The following is a 25200-nucleotide window of genomic DNA, read 5'->3' as shown; positions in this document are numbered from 1 at the left end:
TGGCACAAACGAAAATTCCACGAGAGTCAATTATACGCCCCCAAGATCTTCTCGCTTAACAGTAATCCGTAATGTAATCAGTAAAGGGCTTAATATTTAGATTACTATGTCACCACCCTTGTGATGAGAAGTCACCCTCAGCTTCATCATATGTTATCAATGCTAAATAAACTCTCATATAACGTGATATTTCTCTAAACTGTAGCATGTGCCAATACATAAATCATCTGGCTTATCGCGTGCCGCCATTCGTAAAAAGAACCCTAGACATAACAATGGCCTTGGGTGAAGAATAGCATAAAGACCGGCCATAAACAATGCACTGAAGCGCCAAGATGTTGAATAGGCTTGGCAGCTTTTTATGCCATTTAGGATGTGCAAATCATTTCCTGAATCATTGTCTTAGGCACTCTGCTACTGCTTACGGGGAAACAAGGCTGCTTCTATCGTCTGCCGGACTGTCCACAGCCTATCTTTGTAGAGTCTCTCACCTCTAAAGACCACGTAAGTTCAAGCCAACATAATGTTTTGCGAATCCAATACTTTTTCATTATTTCGGATGCATTTATCAATACCTGGCGCTTCTAAAACTTCAGAGAGCGAATGCACAGTACACTTTTCCGAAGTTGTGCTTCTCTATGTTGAGCTTTAAGACGTATGATTAACTACCAATAACGACCCGATTAACCAGAATGCACCAATTTTATGATATCACTGGAGGAATGCACTGTAATTTATGAACTGAAGCTACCCGCTTAGTACAACCAGGCAGTTCCACATGTATTGTTATTACAATACAATACAATACAATCTTTATTGTGCATAAAGAAAACAAAGTACATATAGCAGGCCTACCAAAGTCTCAGAGGGCTTGACTGGCAGTGCCTGAAAGTCAGGTCACAGAAAATTGCACAGGGTTAATAGCTGAGTTAGCTATTAGTGGGTCGGAGCAAAATCTTGAACAGTTATACAAAATCTTACATTAAACATCGACAATTCTAAGTAGTTTCTTAATATCACGTCTTGTGTTTGCTTCTAACACAGTAGTTGGCAATTAATAAATATGGCTGGAACATAGTATTGCCGCGTTCTCCTTCCGTACTTTGTCGCAGTCTTGGGGATGACGTAGGGTTCCTTCGGTCTTAAGGAGCGGATAGGCCTATATCGTGTTTTAAAATCGTTATTCGAGAAGTGTTTAATTACAACACTTTCGACAATCAGCGAAGTGAAGTGTGCCAAATTCAAAACCTAATGACGTCTGCATCCTGCTTTGGACACAAATCGTTAGCCACTGTTGACAGCAGGGAACGCGAAATTGAATTAATTCTTGAGCTCCACCTAAGAGTACAATGGCCATACACAGTCAAGCCATGACGTAGCATACTGAAGACTAAAGCATGGATAATGATTTTTCGAACGGAGATTGGCATGAGACATCGTATATTGTATAATACACAGGAGACCGCGCGCAGCTTTTTAGAGACATCGGATAATTGCGAGTTCCATACAAGATCGCAGTCAAAAAGCAATCCAAGATACTTAACAGAAGATGCACTTTTAATAGGTTGACATGTACATTCATAACAGTCGGATGTGTGTAAGAATGATGATGTCGTAGGCAGGATTTTTTTCATGGGGTTATGGAAACAGACAAGTCGTGTTTTAGAAGGGTTGATGCTTATTAAATTAGCCACAAACCGGTCCATAGATTTAGTTGCCTCATTCTGTAAGGAGCTGATTGCATCAAAGTAATTAGTTGCACAGGATACAAGAACAGCATCATCGGCATATTGATATATGTAATTACTCACTACACTGGACAAATCATTCACATAAATGTTAAAAAGCAGGGGTCTTAATATTGAGCCCTGAGGGACTCCAGAATGAATATTGGTAAAAACACAAACTATTTCCCACCTTTGCACACTGTCGTCTATCCTGCAGAAAGTTAGTTAATGATTTCAAGAATGATCCACGAAGGTCTAGGAGAGACAGTTTCTGTAACAGAATGTGATGACAAACACTGTCAAATGCCTTCGAGGCATCCATAAAGAGGGCACATGCTGCCCGGTGACGGTCTAGTGTTAAGTTTAAAAGATCAGAGAAAGCTTCTAACAGTGTTTGTGTACCCTTCCCCTGTAAAAATCCATACTGATGTGGTGATAATACACTATGCTGATCTAGAAACTGTGCTACCGTAAGAGCCACATGTTTTTCTGTTATTCGAGCTATACAGGGAATTATCTAAATAGGGCTGTAATTTTCAATACTATTGCATTCACTTTGCTTATGAAGCGGAATTACAATTGCGGTTTTCATATCAACTGGAATCACACCACCATCCAAAACAAAGTTTAAAAGAGATAGCAATACATGTTTAATTGCGTCAACACTTCTCTGGAGTTCACTGACAGAGATTTTGTCGAAGGCAGGTGATTTGTTCGTCTTAAGATTGAAGACAATGGACCTTAATTCTTCAAGCGATAGTAAAGGATTATATGCTATCTGTTAAAGTACACACCGATGGTTGCCGTGTCCTCGATCTCTAGACACTTGAAAAGAACTGATTAAATATGTTTGCCACAGTTTCGTCGTGTGCAGAAAAATAAGATGAAAGGCGCTGTTTAGGCGTTGAAATGTTGCCGCCTCTAAGATTATTTATCAGGGACCATATTTTCTTTATGTCAGATCGAGCTTCTTGAAATTTCTTTCTAAAATAAACGCGCTTCGCAAGTCTGATCAATGCATTCACCTTGTTTCTGGCACATTCATATCTTAATTGCGTGTCATTGCAGTTTGACGACCGCTTGGCCTTAGTCCACAGCAAGTGTTTTTCCTTTATAGCTGCTAGGATTTCGCTGCTCATCCATTTCTGGCTCATGTTACGTTGCCTGATTTTGACAACGCGTGTTGCCGCCTGCCTAAAAGCATCAAACGCAGCTACAAATTCGCGGTACATGTTTTCCGGTGACACAGTGCATAAAAAATTGTCCCAAACATTTTTCTGGACTAGTTTATCGAAAAGCCTTGGATCAATTATACAGATTTGTTTGATAGAGTTAATAGCGTCTGATAACAAAGGATTCACCGTCTGTTTCAGTGAACAGCAGACGAAGTGGCGGTCAGAAAGCTTAACCTGTGCAATGGTAGATTTTACTTCCAGATTATGGGCTCTAACATTTACATGATCAATGCAGGATGAAACAAGACGTTGAAATAGGAATTCCTCGCGGGTTGCTGCATGGATTGTCATCTCAATTCCCCATTCAGCTTGTGTATCTAAATAATCAGCAACTATTCCTACTGTTGGACGTAACGTATTCATAGTAATGTCACCTGTGAGGCAAATACATTCATCGGTTCCTAGACGTGATAACGTAGAGAACGTAGAGTCGAGCTCAGCCAAAAAAAAGCCGCCTGTTACCGCATGGGGGACGATTTAAAGAAAGCAAGGCCAATGAAAATCGAGGATTAGATAAGGGGAGAGTAACAGTTTCGGCATGGTCGAAAGGCAACTTGAGTTTGGAGACTGACCAAGCGTTTTTTACGAAGACAGCCACACCTCGACCCTTCCGGACCGGAATAAAAAAGGAGAATGACTGATAGCCCGGTAGCGCGAAACTAGAAAATAGACCTGGCGAGATATTTATCTCGGTGAGTACGATGACATCAAAAAGCAGTGGAACAGTAGATAGAATGGCTACTAAATGGTCCCAGTGCTTACGAATTCTCCTGATGTTTACGTGAGTAACATGGAAAGCGTCGTTACCCGGATAACAAAAAAACCAAGAAACTTCTAAAAGGCCATTGCAAACCTTGAAAGTACTACCCTATGACTAGATAAGCCTCTCAATGTCCAATTTTCTATTAATTCGAACGAGTGGAGCACCGTCTGCTTTCCTTGCAAACACCTCGCCATTTCTTGGCCAGACGTACTTGAAGGACATTTTCTTTGCTTAAGTGCGAGCTAGCCAGAACAGTTCACGAATAACACGTGTGAGGTGGTCATTGAAATTGAACCGTGGAAAATCATTCTGAACTAATCCTGGCAAGTTTTTACGTGATCGAAGCCATTGTTCCTTCGCTTCAACGGAGCACATCTAGATAAGAATGGCTGGTGCAGTATTGTCCCTACTGGGTAGAGGGTGAATAGCAGAGACTTTAGTTGCTGTAAAGTTAGGTACCTCAAGTTGTTGCGCAAGATCACTCAGGAAGGATTGCAAGTTCTCCTTTGGCTTGCTGGGAAAGCCGTGGATCTCGAAATTCTTTCTCCTACTGTACTGCTCCATTTCATACATTTGCGCACTTATTTTGTCAATCAGGTCTGACTGGAACTCGACGGTAGAAGACAGCGAGTCAACCTTGGAATGTTATTCCGCCAACTCCGTCTGATTTTTGTTGACTGTCTCCAATACCAAGTCATATTTTCTGGAAAGAAATTCTATTGAAGTGTGCACTTCCTGTATCGCGTTCTCGATCTTTCCAACCGAGTCCTTAAATGCAAGAAGTTCCTGTACCTTCGTAGCGAGTATTCCTACACTAGATGCAAGTCGGTCTAGTTTTTCATTTACAGCAATAAATTGCTGTGCGAACGATTCTTCTTTTGCTGTCTGTGCCAAGTCTCATTGTGTGCCTTTTTCCGGTCGACATGTTTTGCACAGTCAGGTTTCACGTTTAACTGTACTCATTTTTGCGTAGCTGTTTTCAACTACTGTGCAGCATCGTTTTCCAAGGTGGAAACCTTCTTGCCAAGCCGAACATGCTAAAATTTCACATCCAAAGGTAACGGCTTAGAGCAAGCAGCACAATCAGAAGGCATTTCTGTGCAGTCGGCGACAACAAATTACAAATTTCAAGAAAAGCGCTCTCAGAAAGGCAGCCAAATGCATTTCTGTTTTACAGAGTAATTACCATAGCAACATTTGTCTGGAAAGATCGCAAGCGTACCTATAAATTTTGCGCAAAGCAAGAGCTAATCGAAATATACAACAGAGGGGATAAAGTTTCTTTTTTCACTTTTCAAAGTATCAACTGCAAATTCGACGAACCCTAATTTACGTTATTTATTTGGCACAAATAATCTGTGAGATCTTCCATCGCTCTAGTGCTTCGACAACTCCGTGATAAATGAAAGCCGCCTGGTGTTTCCCGATGTTCTTCATGCTTAATTACCTCCGCGGAAATATCACCAGGTACACGTCTCGAATAAATCGTCTATAGATGCCTAAATGGTGAAACTTTGCTGTCTTTCCACCCATTGAGTCCTATAAAAAAGACGATTTAGAGGACAATTGACCTGGGTGAAGGATTTCATGAATGTAGATTTTTCAGGATGCCTACGCAGGGCATTTTGCTTTTCCGTGTGAGAGGGCTGGCATACACAAACTTCTGACGTACAGCCCACATCGGGTTCTTGTAGCTTCTGCAGGAGCTCAGGAAAACAGGCAGATGCAACTAACGATGCCTTTGCCCAATATATGCTCTCTTCATTGGATTCTGTATTCAAATATGAACAATAATTGAAAGAACAAGAGTAGTGGCACGAACGAAAACTGCACGAGTGTCAATTACGCGCCATAAAGTTCTTCTCACTTAACCGTAGTCCGTAATGTAATCCGTAAAGGGCTTAATATTTAGGTTAATATGTCACGACCCTTGTCATGAGAAGCAACCCTCAGCTTTATCAAATTTTATCAATGCCAAAAAAACTCTCATATAACCTGGTATTTCATTGAACTACAGCATGCGCCAATGCATAATTTTTTTGGCTTGTCATGTGCCGCTTTCGTAAAGAGATCCGCAGACATAACAATGGCCTTGGGTGAAGCACGCCATGAAGGCAGGCTATAAACACTGCGCGTAAGCTCTAAGTAGTTGAGGCTTGGCTGTTATTTATGTCATTCACGATGTGCAAATCATTTCCTGGATCCTTGTCTTAGGCACTCTGTTACTGTGCACAGGGAAAAGAGGCTGCTTCTCTCGTCTGTCGAACTGTCCACAGCGGATCTTTGTAGCGTCTCTCACCTCTAAAGAACACGTAAGTTCGAGCCGGCTATGTATGCCAGGCAAACCCCGCCTGCTTATACACCACCACCACCACCACCAACATAACTTTTTGCAAATGGAACACTTTACATTAAAATGGATGATTTTACCAACACATTGCTTTTCTAAAGCTTCAAAAAGAGGATGCAAAGTAAGCATCTTCTAAGACGTCTTTGATCATGTTGAGCGTTAAGGAGCGAAGTTATCTGCCAGTAGTAAATCGATTACCTGAAATTCTCAAACATCAGTCAATCAGTAGAGCAAAACACTAATTTTTGAAATGAAGCTCTCCACATAATACAGCCATACATTTGGAAATGCATTGCTACTAGAACAACTTCCAAGAATATGGCCCTCCAAAACACGCTAATATGCATCTCACTTTCCTGGGGAAGATTTAGTGTACCAACATTTATCTTCACAGCTGGGAAGTTTTCCTATCGTCTTTCAGCAGTTGAAGAGCTGAAAAAACTATAATGTGGCGCGTATAAAGCATTTCATCTATTTAAGGAAATAGTTACTGAAAATACGATGAACCTTCATTCGCAAATGATTGCCTGCCACAAATATTCTGAAAGATTTTGTAAGGCCCTAGTGCTACGACAACTCCGCGGTAATTTAAGGCCGCCTTATGTGTTTTGATGTTCTTTATGCTTTATATCTTTTCATGTGATTATTACCTGGCAAAAGTATCCACTAAATCGCCGTTATGCTTTTACCTGGCGCCACTTTGCTTTCTTTTCACCCTTGAGTCCACCCATGTAAAATAAGACAATAGAAATATTTACTGGTGCGAATGATTACGTGGTCGCAAATCATAAACACTACGTTTAGGCCTGTGGAAGTTCAATTTGTTCAACAAATATGTATGTTATTCCCGAGGCACGTATGACTTTTCAGGACGCCTGCATAGGGCACTTTACCTGTCTGCGTAAGAGGACAAGGCTACACCAACTTCTGTCACAATGCGTGCGTCAGGTTTTTGTAGTTTGTGCATGAGCTAGCCAAAACAGGCAGGTGCAGCTAACGATGCCTTCGCCGATTATACGCTTTCTTCATTGGATTCTGTATTCAAAAATGAACAAGAAGAATTGGAAGAACGAGAGTAGTGGCACGAACGAAAATTCCACGAGAGTCAATTACACGTCCCCAGGTTCTTCTCGCTTAACAGTGATCCGTAATGTAATCAGTAAAGGGCTTAATATTTATATTACTATGTCACGACCCTTGTCATGAGAAGCCACCCTGAGCTTCATGATATGTTATCAATGCCAAAAACCCTCACATGCACTCGTATTTCATTGAACTATAGCATGTGCCAATGCATAAATTTTTTGGCTTGTCATGTGCCGCTTTCGTAAAAATAACCGCAGACATAACAATAGCTTTTGTGAAGAATATCACGAAGACAGGCCATAGACGCTGCGCCTAAGCTCTAAGTATTTAAGTAGTTGAATAGCTTAGCAGTTATTTATGTCATTCCCGATGTGCAAATCATTTCCCGGATCCTTCTCTTAGGCACTCTGATACTGTGAACGGGGAAAAGAGGCGTTTTCTATCGTCTGTCGGACTGTCCACAGCGGACTTTTGTAGCGTCTCTCACCTGTAAAGACAACGTAAGTTCGGGCCAACATTACATTTTGCAATTGGAATACTTTACAATACAATGGATGATTTCACCAATATGTTGCATTCCGAAAACTTCAAGAAGAGGATGCAAAGTACACACTTTCTAAAACGTTTTTGACCATGTTCAGCGTTAAAGGGATACGGACACAAAAGTTGGTGGGTGCTTTTTTGCGCCAGGACAAAAGTTGAATTGTTAAAAATGACGAATACAACAAGCTGCTTTGAAAGAAAGAACGAGAAACATCTTTATTTTGCTATTTTCTGTTGCGCCTTGCCTCCAAGCGGCCGCCGGCAGAAGCTTAAATTTGACGTCATGACGCCCCCGGGCGCGCGCGGCCAAGGTCAGCCACAGCCGTCGAAGTCTTTCCGGCGTGTCCGTCCCTTGCAGCGTTTGTTTATCGCCGTCGGCGATGTTCGCACGCGGTTCTTATGAAACATTATCCCCGTTAGCGCTCCACGCAGGTGGTGCGTCTTACATGCGTGTTGCCACGGTAGTCGATCGGTATTGACGCATTCGTCGCGGCGGAAGAAAATGCCCAGACATTACTGCGCTCGTGTCTGTTATAACAGCATCGTCGGTGGTGACACGCCGTCGCACACGTTTCCCAGAGACGAGAATGTGCGTAAACATTGGGTGCGTGCCTGTCAGCCATCACGCCCAGCATGGAGACTTCTAAAGAATGGCTTCATTTGCATGGACCACATTGTCGACGATGACTACGCGACCAGCCCGACTGTGCTGAAAAGCGTTCGCATGCCACGCACAAGGCTCCTGTCAAGGCAATACAATTCAAAGACCGGGTGCTTAGTGATGCCTTCGTAAGTTTCAGCTGTGTTCGCCACCTTTTTCTTACTCTGTGCAACAGATCCTCTCTCTTTCTGTATGCATGTAGCCGCAGTGGTGACCACAGGAGCACCTGTTGAAAGAAAAGTAACTGCCCTTTCATTGTCTGTGCAATAACAGATATTCTCGGTTTGTGACAGAAAGTGTTCACTTGCGGATGCATGTTTTTGTGACAAAATAAAATAGTCATGTTTTGTATACTTTCTCTGCGTCTAATATTGAATGACAGCATATGAGCGCTGCTTTAATTGATTCAATATGCAAAACATAGCCAGTGAATGAATGCCAGACAATAGCATGCATGTGTAGTAATCTAAAATCAACAGCGCACTTATTTACATTGGCTTTTCACACGTTGCCTTTGAAGCTGAAGCAAGAAATGGCGTATTTTCATAGGTCTCTGCATGATCATGCGTTGGATTTCATGACTTGATTGTTCGCGCAGCATTCCCCTGGTGAATGTCACATCTAAAGTCTTTCCTTTCTCTATGGTCACATAATCGATGTAGCTAAGTGATCCGGTCGACGGGTCCCTAGCGCAGCCGCCCATCTCAACGAGTTCAAACAGTGAATGGCTTCTAATAGGGTGAATATGACAGTAGCCTTAAACACAGGGCTATGAAACGGCTGGAAAATTCTACACATGCTGTGCCTCGTCGCACAAAAACGAAGTGCGTAGTGGTCGAAAGCCGACAGCGTAGGTAAGCACAAAGCGACGAGCTACGACGCTACCTATGATTCAGCCTAATAGCCGCCTTTCTGCCTCAACGTGGGTCACGAAACTAGGCATTTTACACCCTACGTAACATACTTTACGAACTGCTGATGCTGCTGCAGGTCAAAGTTGCAAGAAAAAAACGTTGCCATATTGCTGGCCCGGGCTGCCTGACCGACACGGCCACGGCCGCCTGCTCTTCTTCGTCGCTTGACGCGGAAGGCTCGTAACCGTAAGCTGTTATACTTCTTGCCAAGTTGGAATGGTCCTCGTCTTCAGACGTGTACTCATCGCTGGTAGAGGTATCGGAATCCGAATTCATGCTCGCGATGGCGCCGGCGGCACGCCTCGAATGACCGCGCCGGCCGGCTAGCTATCCGACGAAGGTGTCATGACGTCACGCCTTCCAACTTGCTTGGGCCGGGCGGCGTTGCGCACACTCAAAAAAACACCAAAAATAAAACCATCCGCTGAAAAATGAGCTAAGTGTCTACTTGTTTTCGGTGTACTCGCACATGAGGACTTATTTTCAATATTTTGTAAAATGTTCTGATTTTGTGTCCGTATCCCTTTAAGCGTTAAGGCGCGAAGTTATATGCCAGTAGTAAATCGATTACCTCAAATTCTGAAATACCAGGCGATCAGCAAAGGAAAACACTTTCATTTTTCAAATGAAGTTCTCCACCAAATACATCCACACAATTGGAAATGCATTGCTACTAGAACAACTTACAAGAAAATGGCTCTCCAAAACGCGCCAAAACACATCTAATTTTCTGGGGAGTTTTATTATACAAGCATTTATTTCACCACTGGGAAGTCTTCCTAACGTCTTTCGGTAATTGAAGAGCAGAAAAAACTATAAAATGGCGAGTATAAAGTATTTTATCTATTTTTGGACGTAGTTACTGAAAATACGATAAACCTTAATTCACAATTGTTTGCTTGCCACAAATATTCTGAAAAATATTGTGCGGCTCTTGTACTACTACAACTCCGCGGTCATTTAAGGCCGCCTTATGTGTTTTGATGTTCTTTATGCTTTATACCTTTTCATGTGATTATTACCTGGTAAATTTTCCAGTAAATCGGTTTTATGCTTTTACCTGGCGCCACTTTGCGGTCTTTTGACCCTTGAGTCCACCCATGAAAAATAAGAACATAGAAATATTTACTTGTGCGAATGATTACGTGGTCGCACATCATAAACGCTACGTTTAGGCCTGTGGAAGTTCAATTTGTTCAACAAATATGCGTTATTCCTGAGTCACATATGACTTTTCAGGATGCCTACATAAGGCACTTAGCGCGTTGCGGAAGAGGGCCAGCCAAACAAACTTCTGTCGCACTGTGTACGTCAGGTTATTTTGGAGTTTGCGCATGTGCTAGTCAAAACAGGCAGGTGCAACTAACGATTCCTTCGCAGAACATACGCTTTCTTCATTGGATTCCCTATTCAAAAATGAACAAGAATTGGAAGAACGAGAGTAGTGGCACGAACGAAAATTCCACGAGAGTCAATTACACGCCCCCAAGTTCTCGCTTAACAGTAATCGGTAATGTAATCAGTAAAGCGCTTAATATTTAGATTACTATGTCACGACTCCTGTCATGAGAAGCCGGCCTTAGCTTCATCATATGTTATCAATGCCAAAAAAACCTCATATACACTCGTATTTCATTGAACTATAGCATGTGCCAATGCATAATTTTTTTGGCTTGTCATGTGCCGCTTTCGTAAAAAGAACCGCAGACATAACAATGGCCGTGGGTGAATCATATCATGAAGGCAGGCCATAAACACTGCGCTGAAGCTGCAAGATATTGAATAAGCTTGGCAGTTATGTATGTCATTCAGGACGCGCAAATCATTTCCTCGATCCTTATCATAGGCACTCTGATACTGTGCACGGGGCAAAAGAAGCTGCTTCTATCGTCTGTCAAACTGTCCACAGCGGATCTTTGTAGCATCTCTCACCTCTAAAGAACACGTAAGTATTTTGGAGCCAACATAACGTTTTGCAAATGGAATGCTTTAAATTGCAATGGATGATTTTACCAATACCTTGCATTTGTAAAACTTCCAAAAGGGGATGGAAAGTATAGATTTTCTAAAACGTTTTTGACCATGTTGAGCGTTAGGGCGCGAAGTTATCTGCCAGTAGTAAATCGATTACCTGAATTTCTGAAATATCAGGCAGTCAGTAGAGGAAAACACTAATTTTCGAAATGAAGTTCTCGACATAATACAGCCACACATTTGGAAATGTACTGCTACTAGAACAACTTACAAGAAAACCCCGCAGGGGCATCTGCGGTAGCAGGCGTTTGGTGTGTTGTGACACGACGTACCCGAACACACGAGGGTTGGACCCTCCCGATTGTAGCCGTGCGTGGCTTAGCCTTGTCCTGGGAAAGGGGGATCCTGGAGGTTGAGCTGATGCCGGGTGTTTGTTCCTTTAAGGCCCCCCGGCGGAGGCAACACACCTCTTTGGCCTCTGCTTCACGTAGAGGGCATCCCCGGACTGACCTACCCGGGGGAAATCGGCAGTCGCTTTTTCCTGTCTCTCTCTTCCTACAACCTTCGTCTTTGCCTTACTTTCCACCTTTCCTGTCTCCTTCTCTCTTCTATTTACTTCCTTCTCCTTGGCGGTAAGGGTTAACCTTGTGTGGCTATCCTACCTTGGGTACACCATATTTAGTTACAGTGATAGCGTACGACTGGCGCGGTGCAGACTTGTACGCAAGCTCTGCCGCGTCCCCTCGTTGGGCTCCGTGGTGGGCGGTCAGCGCTGTTGCCGAATGTTTTTGTATTTTCACGGAAACTTCTTTGCCCCAACTTCCTGATCGCCCTCAGAAACGAGGGCGCACCGATGATTTATGTCAGTTTTTCGGACACCAAATCCAGAATTTTCCCCGCTTCCATGTTATTCACTCTGAAAAGCCAAACAAAGCAGTGCGAACCATTTCACCATTCCTTGTGTCAAAGTCCTTCACTGATGTTTTTGGTCCAGGTTACAAGGTGTCGAGGATGGCAAGCGGTGACCTCCTCTTGTAGCTCCGCGATTTGAAACAATATGAAATACTACCGAAACTAGTGTCATTTGGGGAGACCCACATAACAGTAACCCCGCACCGTACAATGAACACCACCCGCGGTGTTGTGCCGGATGATGATTTGCTTGAGCTGACTGAAGCGGAACGCCTGGAGGGCTTCAGCGAACAAAATGTGATCAATGTCGGAAGAATTAAGATGAGGCGAGATGGTAAAGAGATCCAGACGAAGCAATTAATAATCACCTTTGGTTCAAGGGTCCAGCCCAAATCAATCGAGGCCGGGTACATCAAGCTCCGTGTTAGGCCGTACGTGCCAAATCCGCTTCGATGTTTCAAATGCCAGCGTTTCGGCCACAGTTCAAAGAGCTGTCGGGGCCGCCAGACGTGTGCGAAATGCAGTGCCCATGAACACACCACTGAAACTTGTGAGAACGCTCTCCACTGTGTGAACAGTGATGGGGAGCACGCCGCGTACTCGCGGTCGTGCACCTCCTGGAAGAAGGAAAAAGAAATTGTAACGATCAAAGTTAAAGAGAATATATCGCTCAAAGAGGCACGCAGGCGGGTAGCATACCTGCCAAAGAAAAGCTTTGCCGAAGTGGCGCGTCAGAGGGCCGCTCACAACGGCCTCCGGCGGCTGTCCGACCCACAAGCAGTGAGTCGGCAGTTACGCCATCAGCCCCCGCGGCGGTTGCAGCTAGCGCTGCTCCGCCAACCGAGCAGACGGGGCCATCGACCCTGAAGGTGGGCGCAGCCGAGGCTGCCCCAACCTCCCCGGCCCCTTCCAGCTCTGGCAACAGCCGGCGCAGCCAAATCCCTCAGGGAGCCCCATCGACCTCCGGGCTGGTGGGCGCAGGGGTCTTGCCCTCGAAGGCGGGACTCTCTCTGATAACTTCTCGCTCGCAAGAGCACGTGTCCGGAGCCTCACTAGAGGCAATGGGCACTACACCTGTCCTTAAGACGCACCAAACGCCAAAGGAGCGGCGAGGCTCCCTCGAACGCTCCAGAAGGGGCAAGATCCCGATTACAGGGCCTCGAAAGAGCTCTGTAATCTAAGGCATCACTTGTGTTTCCGTACACACAGCACCAATTTTCATTATATATGGATACACAAATTATTCAATGGAATGTCAGAGGTCTTCTTAGAAACCTTGATGATGTTCAAGAACTTCTCTGCGAACTCTCTCCAAAAGTGCTGTGTGTACAAGAAACCCATCTTAAATCTAAACACACTAACTTTTTTCGTCATTATGTTCTTTTTCTTAAAGATCGTGATGATGCCATCGCGTCATCTGGCGGTGTAGCCATTATACTCCACAAAGGTATAGCGTGTCAACATATAGAACTACAAACACTCCTAGAGGCAGTGGCCGTTCGAGCCATACTTCTAAACAAACTTATTACCATCTGCTCTCTGTACATACCCCCGCATCATCAGCTCCATTAGCATGAATTGCATACAATAATAGATCAATTACCCCAACCCTATTTCGTTCTAGGAGATTTAAATGCATACAGCAACCTATGGGGTGACTCTCATTGCGATGTGCGAGGCCGACTGATTGAACAGTTTCTCTTGTCTTCTGGTGCATGTCTTTGGAATAGTAAAGCACCTACATATTATAGCACTGCACATAAAATGTATTCCTCTACAGACCTCAGTATTGCATCTCCCACCTGTTTACCTAATCTTAAATGGAACGTTATTAGAAATCCAGACGGGAGTGACCATTTCCCGATAGTTCTGTCTACACCGAAGATGAATGAATGTCCCTTACAGTTTCGTCGGTGGAAAACAGATTCAGCCGACTGGGAACAGTTCTGAAAAATCACTCACATATCGTGGGCTGATATTTCTGCTCTAAGCCTGGACGCTGCGGTTGAATACTTTACTTTTTTCTGATTGATGCCGCGACCAAATGTATCCCAGAAACAAAGCGATCATCTAAAAAGCGCCGTGTTCCGTGGTGGAACGAGGAGTGTCGTAACGCGCGTAAAAAGCAGAACAAAGCATGGGGGTTGCTCCGCGATTCTCCGACTGCAGAAAACCTTGTTAATTTCAAGCATGTCAAATCTCAGGGAAGAAGAACGCGCCGACAAGCTAGAAGAGCGAGTTGGAAAAAATATATATCAGGTATTAACTCTTTCACGGATGAGAAAAAGGTCTGGAATAGAGTACACAGAATAAAAGGTCGACAACCTTACTCGCTACCCTTAGTAAATACACGGGGAGATAGTATGGAAGACCAGGCGAACTTTCTAAGCGCACATTTTGAACGCATATCCAGTTCGTCTCACTACTCTGACACATTTCAAAGACAAAAAACACGAATAGAACGGCAGCCATTAGTACGAAAAAGTACAAAATGTGAGGTATACAATAGACCATTTGACATAGCAGAGCTTCAAGTAGCAATAAACGGCTGCAACAAATCTGCCCCAGGCTCTAACCGCATAATATATGAAATGTTAAAGCACCTGCCATCTTAAACACAAAAAAACCCTTGTTTTTCTTTACAATGGTATATGGTCTTCCGGCCAGATTCCGTCTGTCTGGAAAGGGGCCATTATAATTCCCGTTCTGAAACAGGGTAAGGACACTTCCTTGGGAAACAGTTATAGGCCGATAGCGTTGACATGCTGCCTATGCAAACTCTTTGAAAATGAAATGAAATGAAACTTTATTTTCCATGTTGTAAGGTACAGATCTTGTAAGATACAGATGGGGGGGTGGAGGAAAAAAAGCTGTCCATTGGACAGCTTGACAAGTCCACCATTCCTCATTTGGGCAGAGGCAGCATCACATTCTTTCAGTCAAATATACACATGTATACCGTACATATATAAAATATGGTGAATAAACGCTTGCTGCACTATTTTGAAACCAACAAAATATTAGACCCATACAAATGCGGTTTCAGGAAAGGTAGGTCGACGACAGACCAGCTTGTCCGCATGGAAATGTACATCCGTGAAGCCTTTATCCACAAACAGCTTGTCGTATCTGTATTCCTTGATATGGAAAAGGCATATGACACTACGTGGCGCTTTGGGATGCTTCGGGATTTTTCTGTAATGGGTATAAGCAGCAACTTGCTGACCATTATTGAAAGCTACCTGTCTGACAGAACCTTTCACTTTAGTGTTGGCAATGTGCAGTCTCGATCATTCTCACAGGAGACAGGTGTACCACAGGGTGGAGTGCTGAGCTGTACACTGTTTATTGTGAAAATGAACTCCTCACATACCATCATACCTCGCACACTCTTTTACTCGGTCTATGTGGACAATGTACAGATAGCTTTTAGGTCGTGCAATCTTAGCATCTGCGAGAGACAGCTACTGCTTGGCCTAAAGAAACTCTCAAAGTGATCAGAAGAAAATGGTATTAAACTTAACCCGCAAAAAAACACATGTCTTCTCTTCTCAAACAAGAGAGGCCTATCACCAGAACCCGCCACTGACCTTAACGGAGAACGACTACCGGTCAGCCTTGAACATAAATGTTTAGGTATTATTTTGGACACAAAACCTAATTTCATTCCCCACTTGAAATATCTTAAAGCGAAGTGCCCGAAGACTATGAACCTGCTGAAGCTGCTTTCTCGAACAAACTAGGACAGTGACAGGAGGTGTTTGCTTAGCCTTTATAAGAGCCTTGTACGATCACGCCTCGACTGCGGAGCCGTGGTGTACCAATCCGCATCGGACAGTGCTCTCAAAATTCTCGACCCAGTCCACAATCTAGGTATACAGCTGGCAACAGGCGCATTTAGGACAAGCCTTGTGGAAAGTCTGTATGTCGAAGCGAACGAATGGTCCTTACACCTACGCAGAACATATCTAAGCTTCTGCTACTTTTTAAAATGTAAATCGAATAACGAACATCCGTGTTACTCAACTGTACTTGACTTGTCTTGTGCAAGACTTCCCCGTAAGCGCCCATCTGTCCGAGCTCCTCTGTCTGTGCGCTTAGAACCACTGTCTAATGAAACGGGTATTTGACATCGAGAAAGAGTCCTAATGACTCCCATTAACCTTGCACCACCTTGAAAATGGGAGACTATCCTGTGGGATATGTCTTTCATCACAATAACAAAACATGCGCCTGAGGTGCATATACATTCACACTTTCTCGAACTCCAGGCGAAGTACTCCTGCGCGGAGTTTTATACAGACGCTTCAAAGTCTACTTATGGTGTAGCTTATGCAGCGCTCTGACCTTTATTTTCAACGTCCGGTGCATTAAATCCAAACACCAGCATTTTCACAGCGGAGGCATACGCGATCCTCTGTGCTTTAAAACATAAAAAAAACAGGTATAACAAAGGCTGTCATATTCACAGACACATTGAGCATTGTTAGCTGCATATCAAGTCTACGAAAACACAAAAACTCTATCCTTAATGAAGACTACAACCTATGTTCAGCATACATGTCTAACCAAATGATTGTTCTTTGTTGGGAGCATAGAGGCATAGAGGACAACGTAGCTGCTGACGAAAGGGCTACATTCGTACCTTCTTGTGATGCAAACATTAATATACCTGTACCCTACACAGACCTTAAGCCATTTTTACAGCATAAACTTCGGAAATATTGGCAACGGCAATGGGACACTCAGGTATAAAACAAACTGCATTTAATCAAACCGAAAAGGGGAAACTGCATCTCTGAGAAAACAGCAAGACATCATGAAGTACTGCACTGTAGGTTAAGAATTGGGCACACCTATAGCACTCACTCGTATATTCTAACTGGAACTAAGACATGCACTAGGTGTGGAAGGAGACTTACAGTCCTTCATGTTCTCCTTTAGTGCCCATTATTAGAAAAGAAGAGAAAAAAGTTCTTCCATTCCATATACCGTCATAATATACCTCTGTACCCAGTCTTCTTTTTAGGCAATGACCCTATATTTAATTTTAAATCAGTACTCAAGTTCTTAGAAGAAACCAATACCGTAGAAATCATTTGGCCAGGCTATTTGTAGCACAGCCTCAGCTTAGAGGCTGTAGCTGCAGTGAAATCACTTACAGAGCACATGCCTCGCAGCCCTTGCGCTGAAGGGCTCTGCAGAGGCACTGGTTCTGCTATATATTAACATGTTTTAGCATCTAATCCTTCACAACGTACTTTTACAACCATAGGACTCACTATTCATTTACGTTATTTTAATAGATACGTATTTTACACCATATACAGCGAATATTTTAGGCCAATATACAGCCTCTCGATTACCGCCATATTCATCGAACTCATTGCCATTCATCACCAAATCTCATGGCGCTCTTTGGCCATTTCTGGCCCTTGCGCCAAGAAACAATACCCATCAACTTACAAGAAAATGGCCCTCGAAAACGCGCCAAAATGCATCTAACTTTTCTGGGGAAGCTTTATTATACCAACATTTAACTTCACAGCTGGGAAGTTTTCCTATAGTCTTTCCGTAATTGAAGAGCTGAAAAAACTATAAAATGGCGCGTACAATGTATATCATCTATTTTTGGAAGTAGTTGCTGAAAATACGATGAACCTTAAATTACATTTCTTCGCTTGCCACAAATATTCTAAATGATTTTGTGTGGCTCTTTTACTACTACAACTCCGCGGTCATTTAAAGCCGCCTTATGTGTTCTGATGTTCTTTATGCTTTATACCTTTTCATGTGATTATTACCTGGTAAATTCTCCAGTGATTCGCCTTTATGCTTTTACCTGGCGCCACTTTGCTGTCTTTTGACCCTTGAGTCCACCCATGAGAAATAAGAGCATAGAAATATTGACTTGTGCGAATGATTACGTGATCGCAAATCATAAACGCTACGTTTAGGCCTGCGGAAGTTCAACTTGTTCAGCAAATATGCGTTATTCCTGAGTCACATATGACTTTTCAGGACGCCTACATAAGGCACTTAGCGTTTTGCGGAAGAGGGCCAGCCAAACAAACTTCTGTCGCACTGTGTACGTCAGGTTATTTTGGAGTTTGCGCATGTGCTAGTCAAAACAGGCAGGTGCAACTAACGATTCCTTCGCAGAACATACGCTTTCTTCATTGGATTCTCTATTCAAAAATGAACAAGAATTGGCAGAACGAGAGTAGTGGCACGAACGAAAATTCCACGAGAGTCAATTACACGCCCCCAAGTTCTCGCTTAACAGTAATCGGTAATGTAATCAGTAAAGCGCTTAATATTTAGATTACTATGTCACGACTTCTGTCATGAGAAGCCGGCCTTAGCTTCATCATATGTTATCAATGCCAAAAAAACGTCATATACACTCGTATTTCATTGAACTATAGCATGTGCCAATGCATAATTTTTTTGGCTTGTCATGTGCCGCTTTCGTAAAAAGAACCCCAGACATAACAATGGCCTTCGGTGAATCATATCATGAAGACAGGCCATAAACACTGCGCTGAAGCTGTAAGATATTGAATAGGCTTGGCAGGTATTCATGCCACTCAGGACGTGAAAATCATTTACTCCATCCTTGTCTTAGGCACTCTGATACGGTGCACGGGGAAGAGAGGCTGCTTCTATCGTCTGTCGAACTGTCCACACCGGATCTTTGTAGCGTCTGTCACCTCTAGAGAACACGTAAGTAGTATCGAGCCAACATAACTTTTTGTAAATGGAATACTCTACATTACAATGGATGATTTTACCAATACCTTGTATTTCTAAAACTTCAAAAATATGATGAAAAGTATACATTTATTTAACGTTTTTGACCACGTTGAGCGTTGAGACGCGAAGTTATCTGCCAGTTGTATATCGATTACCTGAAATTCTCAAATATCCGGCAATCAGTAGAGAAGAAAACACTTTAATTTGCAAAATAATGTTCTCCACATAATACAGCCACACATTTGTAAATGTAGTGCTGCTAGAAGAACTTACAAGAAAATGGCCCTCAAAAACGCGCCAAAATGCATGGAACTTTTCTGGGGAAGATTTATTATACCAGCATTTATTTTACTGCTGGGAAGTTTTCTTATCCTCTTTAGGTAATTGAAGAGCTGAAAAAACTATAAAATGGCGCGTATAATGTATTTCATCTAATTTTCGAAGTAGTTGCTGAAGATACGATGAACCTTAATTCACAATTCTTTGCGTGCCACAAATATTTTGAATGATATTGTGTGGCTCTTCTACTACTACAACTCCGCGGTCATTTGAGGCCGCCTTATGTGTTTTGACGTTCTTTATGCTTTATACCTTTTCATGTGATTATTACCTGGTAAATTTTCCAGTAATTCGCCTTAATGCTTTTACCTGGCGCCACTTTGCTTTCTTTTCACCCTTGAGTCCACCCATGAAAAATAAGAGCATAGAAATATTGACTTGTGCGAATGATTACGTGATTGCAAATCATAAACGCTACGTTTAGGCCTGTGGAATTTCAATTTGTTCAACAAATATGTATGTTATTCCTGAGTCACATATGACTTTTCAGGACGCCTACATAAGGCACTTTGCGTTTTGCGGAAGAGGGCTTGGCAAAACAAACTTCTGTCGCACTGTGTACGTCACGTTATTTTGTAATTTGTGCATGTGCTAGTCAAAACAGGCAGCTGCAACTACCGATTCCTTCGCCGAACATGCGCTTTCTTCATTGGATTCCGTATTCACAAATGAACAAGAAGAATTGGAAGAACGAGAGTAGTGGCACGAATGAAAATTCCACGAGAGTCGATTACACGCCCCAAAGTTCTTCTCGCTTAACAGTAATCCGTAATGTAATCAGTAAAGGGCCTAATATTTATATTACTATGTCACGACCCTTGTCATGAGAAGCCACCCTCAGCTTCATCATATGTTACCAATGCCAAAAACCCTCATATACACTCGTATTTCATCTATAGCATGTATTTCAACTATAGCATGTGCCAATGCATAAATTTTTTGGCTTGTCATGTGGCGCTTTCGTAAGAAGAAACCCAGATGTAACAATGGCCATGAAGACAGGCCATAAACACTGCGCTCAAGCTGTTAGATGTTGAATAGGCTTGGCAGGTATTTATGTCGTTCAGGACGTGCAAATCATTTCCTCGATCCTCGTCTTAGGCACTCTGCTACGGCGCACGGGGAAAAGAGGCTGCTTCTATCGTCTATCGTCTGAATTATAGCATATGCAAATGCATAAATTTTCTAACTTAATGCTTTTATCTATTGTATATGCCACCCTTGGACATAACAATGGGCTTGAGTGAAGGATATTCTGAAAGGATGCCATAAATATTACGTTGAATTTATAAGATGTGAATGGGTTTGGCGGATATTTATGATATTTCGGGCTATTATGTCATTGCCTGATTCCTCCTCTTACGCAATCTGCTACTGTGTAGGAGGGAAGAAGGCTGCTTCTATCGTCTGTCGGTCTGTATACATCGCATCTTTGTAGCTTCTCAAATCTCTACAAGAAAGAAGTAAGTTTGAGCCAACACACTTTTTACAAATCCTATTTTTGTCATTATATCGCGTGTTTTAGCAGTAACTGGCGTTTGTAAACGATCATTGAGAGAATGTGAGAGAAGAGTTTGACTAACACGTCTTTCACGATATTGCACGTTAAGATGCATAGCTCCAGAAGAGCTCGGTCGTCAGCTAGTTGGTACGGATTATTCGTTTTAAAGCACGCCAAAAACATGTACAAGGATAAGCATGGAACAAGCGCCGACTGCCATCAACCTTTTTAGTGAAGCCTGCAGAAATATCTACTATTCGCAACGGCCTGAAAAAGTGAGTGGAAGAAAGCGAAGTTGAGTCATTGTCAATGAACTCTTCCTGCACTTGCGCCAGAAAGATAAAACAACACAGACCTACCATTCATAACATGGGCGCATTCCTGACTGATTAACTACTAAGTAACTGATGTCTCTTATTGCAAAGAGCTATAACACGGCCAATTACGAACTGGCTAAAAATGAAAGTTTAGCTCATGGTGTTTTGCGTGCCTAAAGCACAATCTGATTTTGAAGCAAGGTGTAGTGGGGGACTCCGGAATATTTTGGGCAACCTTGGGTTCTTTAAGCCACACCTAAACGTAAGTGCACTGGTGCGTTTACGAGTACATTTCGCGCCTTTAGAAATGTCGCCGCTGTGGCCGGGATTCGATCGCGCTTCGCAGTGCAACACCAAAGGAAGCAAGCAACGATGGCGGGTAGCAAGCGGTTCCTGAATGCCAGACTGAAAAGCACTTAAACATTTACCGGGTCATCTCATCGCTGTACTTTCTCAACACAAGTCTGTCTTCTATGCGCACTGAACAGCCGCATTTTGCACAATGAACAGCCAGATTACTACTAGTCCTAATCTTGAAACTACGCCCATGACTAAGCAAAGGTTCGTTTATACAGCGTCCAGTTTGCCCTCTGTAAGTGCAGCCGTAAGAGGCAGAATAACGTAAACTAGCTAGGGTTGTGGCTTGGGCTTGTCGGCTCATGGTGCGAAAGTGCGGGGACAGTACAATATTGACAGAGCACAAGACGAGGGAAGGAGGAACACGGCCCGAAAGTTAAATACACAATACAGAGGTTTGACGGCTTTCGCACACTCTGTTGCATAAGCTACCCAATTTGTTAGGTGCAGTAAACACGCCCTTAATGAGACTGACAGGCATTTTTTATGGTAGTCATTTTTTGTGCATTGTAAAGCTCAGAGCGTCTAAAGAAGTTCTAACGCGTAAAGCGGCGTGGAACATTTATGTAAGAATTTTTCGACCTGCAGTGAGGATACAGTCGTTCACTGGAAGCATGCCCAAAACTGTGATGCTGACCGCGATAGGGATTATACGCGCGCATTAGTGGGAGCCAGACGACACGTGGGGCCATAGCTCTGACAAAGTATGAATTTGTTTATCAAGTCGGCGTCCCTGCGATCCATGTTTTCCGAATTGTTCTATTATTTCTGCGTTAATGGCTACGTGTATTCGTGGTTTTCTGTCCAACTGCTTTGGAACTCAACCAGTCAAAATGAAACCAATTGGATCAACAAAGAAACGACGCCATTACACGTGATACGGTGTTCTGCATGCTGCCGTAGCCAAGCGTGTGATTTTGATTTTGGAAACATAGCATAATGCGCGAGTGTAAAATAACATACTAATTGCAATTTTAAGCAATAATTATTCATTAGTTATAACAGTCGCCTTACGTACAGCTAATAGACTACATGCGAAGTAGCAATATTTCACCGCCAGCACTCGCCACTCACTGGTTTTGAGATTTTCTTTGCCAATGTAAAATTATATTACCTACATAAATAGTGAAGAGCGTACTGGATTCCATCAGAATAAATCATGGTCATTTCATTTTCATCAACGTCTGACATCAAATTCTGGCCATTTCGCTGTCTTTTTGTTAACACCAGCCCTCCCTGTGGCTTTCTTGATGGGGTGAGACACAAAGAGTACATACGGGATCGCAGCAGTCTTGTGCCCATAATATGTGACTTATTGTTTGCGCGCTACAATACTCTCCTCCAGGATCACCTCGGCAAAGCAAGTGCTATGAAAGTGCTCCGTTACGTTGAACATTTTTAGTGACCTTTCTGCCCACACAAATGAAGCTTCAGCTGTGTTCGACCAAGTGTTCGCAAGCTTCAAAAACTTTTTCGAGGGTTGACATTTGCAAAGCAAGCCCCTTAATACGGTCGTATCTGCTTCCTTGACCTTGCTCTGCACCTCGTGAGGAGGGGCAGGTGTTAATTGTATGCCCGAGTTGCAAGACACACCTTCTGCCCTACACTTCCAATCATTAAAAAGTGGTGAAGCCCTGCATGGCCCTAGGGACTAGAAAAAATGTTGTCGTTCGCTCTTGCCCCTCCCCCCCCCTTCTTTATGTCTAGCAGCTTCGCCAACCAATCAGCTTAAAAAGTGTGACTAACTTGTATAACTGGCGTCATCCTCGGCGGAAGTTTCCTTGCAAGAGGTGTGTTCGCTCAAGAAAACTTGCGAAGTGGTAAAGGACATAAAAAGGACATAACGAAGACTGTTGCGATCCCATATGTACACTAAGTAAGGGTATAGTACGGCAAGGGCATAGTACGGCTTAAGCCGAGGGACGTGTACGCCGTCAGTTAATGTGGAACCGGGTGACATGACGGAGGTCTCGGGGAATAAATCATGACATTGGTCACTTGACGTAGAACACGGTAAGGGCCTTTGTAGAACAGAAGCAGTTCTTCTGAGAGCCCCACTCGGCGACCAAGGGACCAAAGTAACACGAGAGAGCCTGGTGAAAAATATGTCACGATAGCGGCGATTGTAAGTGTGTCGTTAAGATTGCTGCGATGCCGCCAGACGAGCACGGGCCAGCTGGAGCGCTTTGTCAGCGTGGGTGATGGCGTCGCGGGCATACTCGGCCCTCGAATCCTTTATCAAGAGGAGGGAAGGGTGCAATGTTAATACTGGGTCATGACTGAAGAGAAAGTAAAAGCGAGAATACGCAGCAGTATCATGGCGTGATGAATTATAGGCGAACGTGACGTAGGGCAGCGCCACATCACAGTCTTTGTGGTCGGGTGAAACGTATTTCGATAGCAAATCAGTAATAGTCCAATTAAGTCCCTCACTAAGGCCGATGTTATGGGGATGATAGGAGGTGACCAGTTTGTGCTTGGTAGAACCTTAGCATAGGATATCGGCGATGACTTGGGAAAGGAAAGTGCGGCCGCGGTCAGTAAGGAGCTGTCGCGGTGCGCCATGTGTTAAATTGATATTCCGGAGCAGGAAATCGGCGACGTCGGTTGCGCCGTTCGTGGGAAGTGCCACAGTGATGGCATAGGACGTCGCGTAATCAGTAGCGACAGCGATCCACCTGTTGCCGGAGCTGGACTCGGGGAAAGGGCAAAGGAGATCCAAACCCACGTGAAAGAACAGCTCAGGTGGAAGGTCGATTGGCTGCAAGTGCCCGGCAGGAAGCGTTGCTGGTTTTGCGATTTTGACAGGGCTTGCAAGCAGCTACATAGCGCCGTACGGAGCGTGCGAGTCCGGGCCAGTAGAAGCGGCGGCGCACGCAGTCCCAAGTGCGATCAAACAAAGGTTTCCGCCACTTGGGGCGTCATGAAGCTCCTGAAGCACGGTTGAGCGGAGATTTTTAGGAACGACAAGGAGAAGGGGAGGACCGTTAGGATGAAAACTGCGTCGGTACAATATCCCGTCGTTGAGAACGAACCACCGTAACGATGGATCAGTTGGAGCAGATTCCGTTCCATCAATGAGGGTCCTCCAACCAATATCATGGCGTTGCTCGTTGGCCATGTCCAAAAGCTGGGAAATGGAAACAACACTTGCGGAAGCGTCCATGTCGGCGTTGGCGGCCGTGTGTACAGGGTAACGGGACAAACAGTCGGTGTCCTTGTGTAGGCGACCAGACCTATACACCACCGAATAGGAATACTCTTGTAGCCGCAAAGCCCATCGTACAAGCCTCCCTGTGGGATCTTTTAAGGACGAAAGTCAACAGGGCGTGGTGGTCCATTACAATAGAAAAGGGCATGCCGTATAAATAGGGGCGAAATTTCGCCACAGCCCACACAACGGCCAACCATTCGCGCTCGGCAATAGAGTAGTTCCGCTTCGCAGGTGGCAAAAGATGGCTAGCGTACGCGATGACACCGATTCCGGGGCCGCTGGCATCGGTGCGCACTTCTGTAGGGGCTGAAGTAGCGAAGTGTCCTAGAATCGGTGGGGTGGTGAGCTTGGTGGTAAGACGAGAAAAGGCGGTGGCCTGAGAGGATCCCCATGAAAACGGCACACTTTTCTTCAGGAGATCTGTGAGAGGTCATGCTATGGTGGCAAAAGTTTTATCACAGCGACCAAAGTAAGAGCAAGGGCCCACGAAATTTCGAACATCTTTTGCGGACCGTGGAACAGGGACCTCTTTCATGACGCGAATTTTTCAG

General features: G+C 43.9%; 1 protein-coding gene across 3 annotated transcripts in view; it reads left to right on the top strand.

Annotated features, from left to right (window-relative positions):
- The first annotated feature begins 406 nt into the window (after positions 1 to 406).
- The window catches only part of LOC129382723 (uncharacterized), a 276055-nt gene continuing 251261 nt past the window's right edge, over positions 407 to 25200 (top strand). For all 3 annotated transcript variants that reach the window (XM_055066873.2, XM_055066858.2, XM_055066875.2), the window contains exons 1-5: positions 407 to 504; positions 5961 to 6037; positions 7564 to 7661; positions 18794 to 18891; positions 20643 to 20723. The gene's annotated coding sequence lies outside the window, so the exon portion shown is untranslated. The remainder of the gene's footprint in view (positions 505 to 5960; positions 6038 to 7563; positions 7662 to 18793; positions 18892 to 20642; positions 20724 to 25200) is intronic.

The sequence above is a fragment of the Dermacentor andersoni genome, chromosome 6 (assembly GCF_023375885.2).
Source record: "Dermacentor andersoni chromosome 6, qqDerAnde1_hic_scaffold, whole genome shotgun sequence".
Taxonomy (NCBI): domain Eukaryota; kingdom Metazoa; phylum Arthropoda; class Arachnida; order Ixodida; family Ixodidae; genus Dermacentor; species Dermacentor andersoni.
This window is presented reverse-complemented; position numbering and strand designations above follow the sequence as displayed.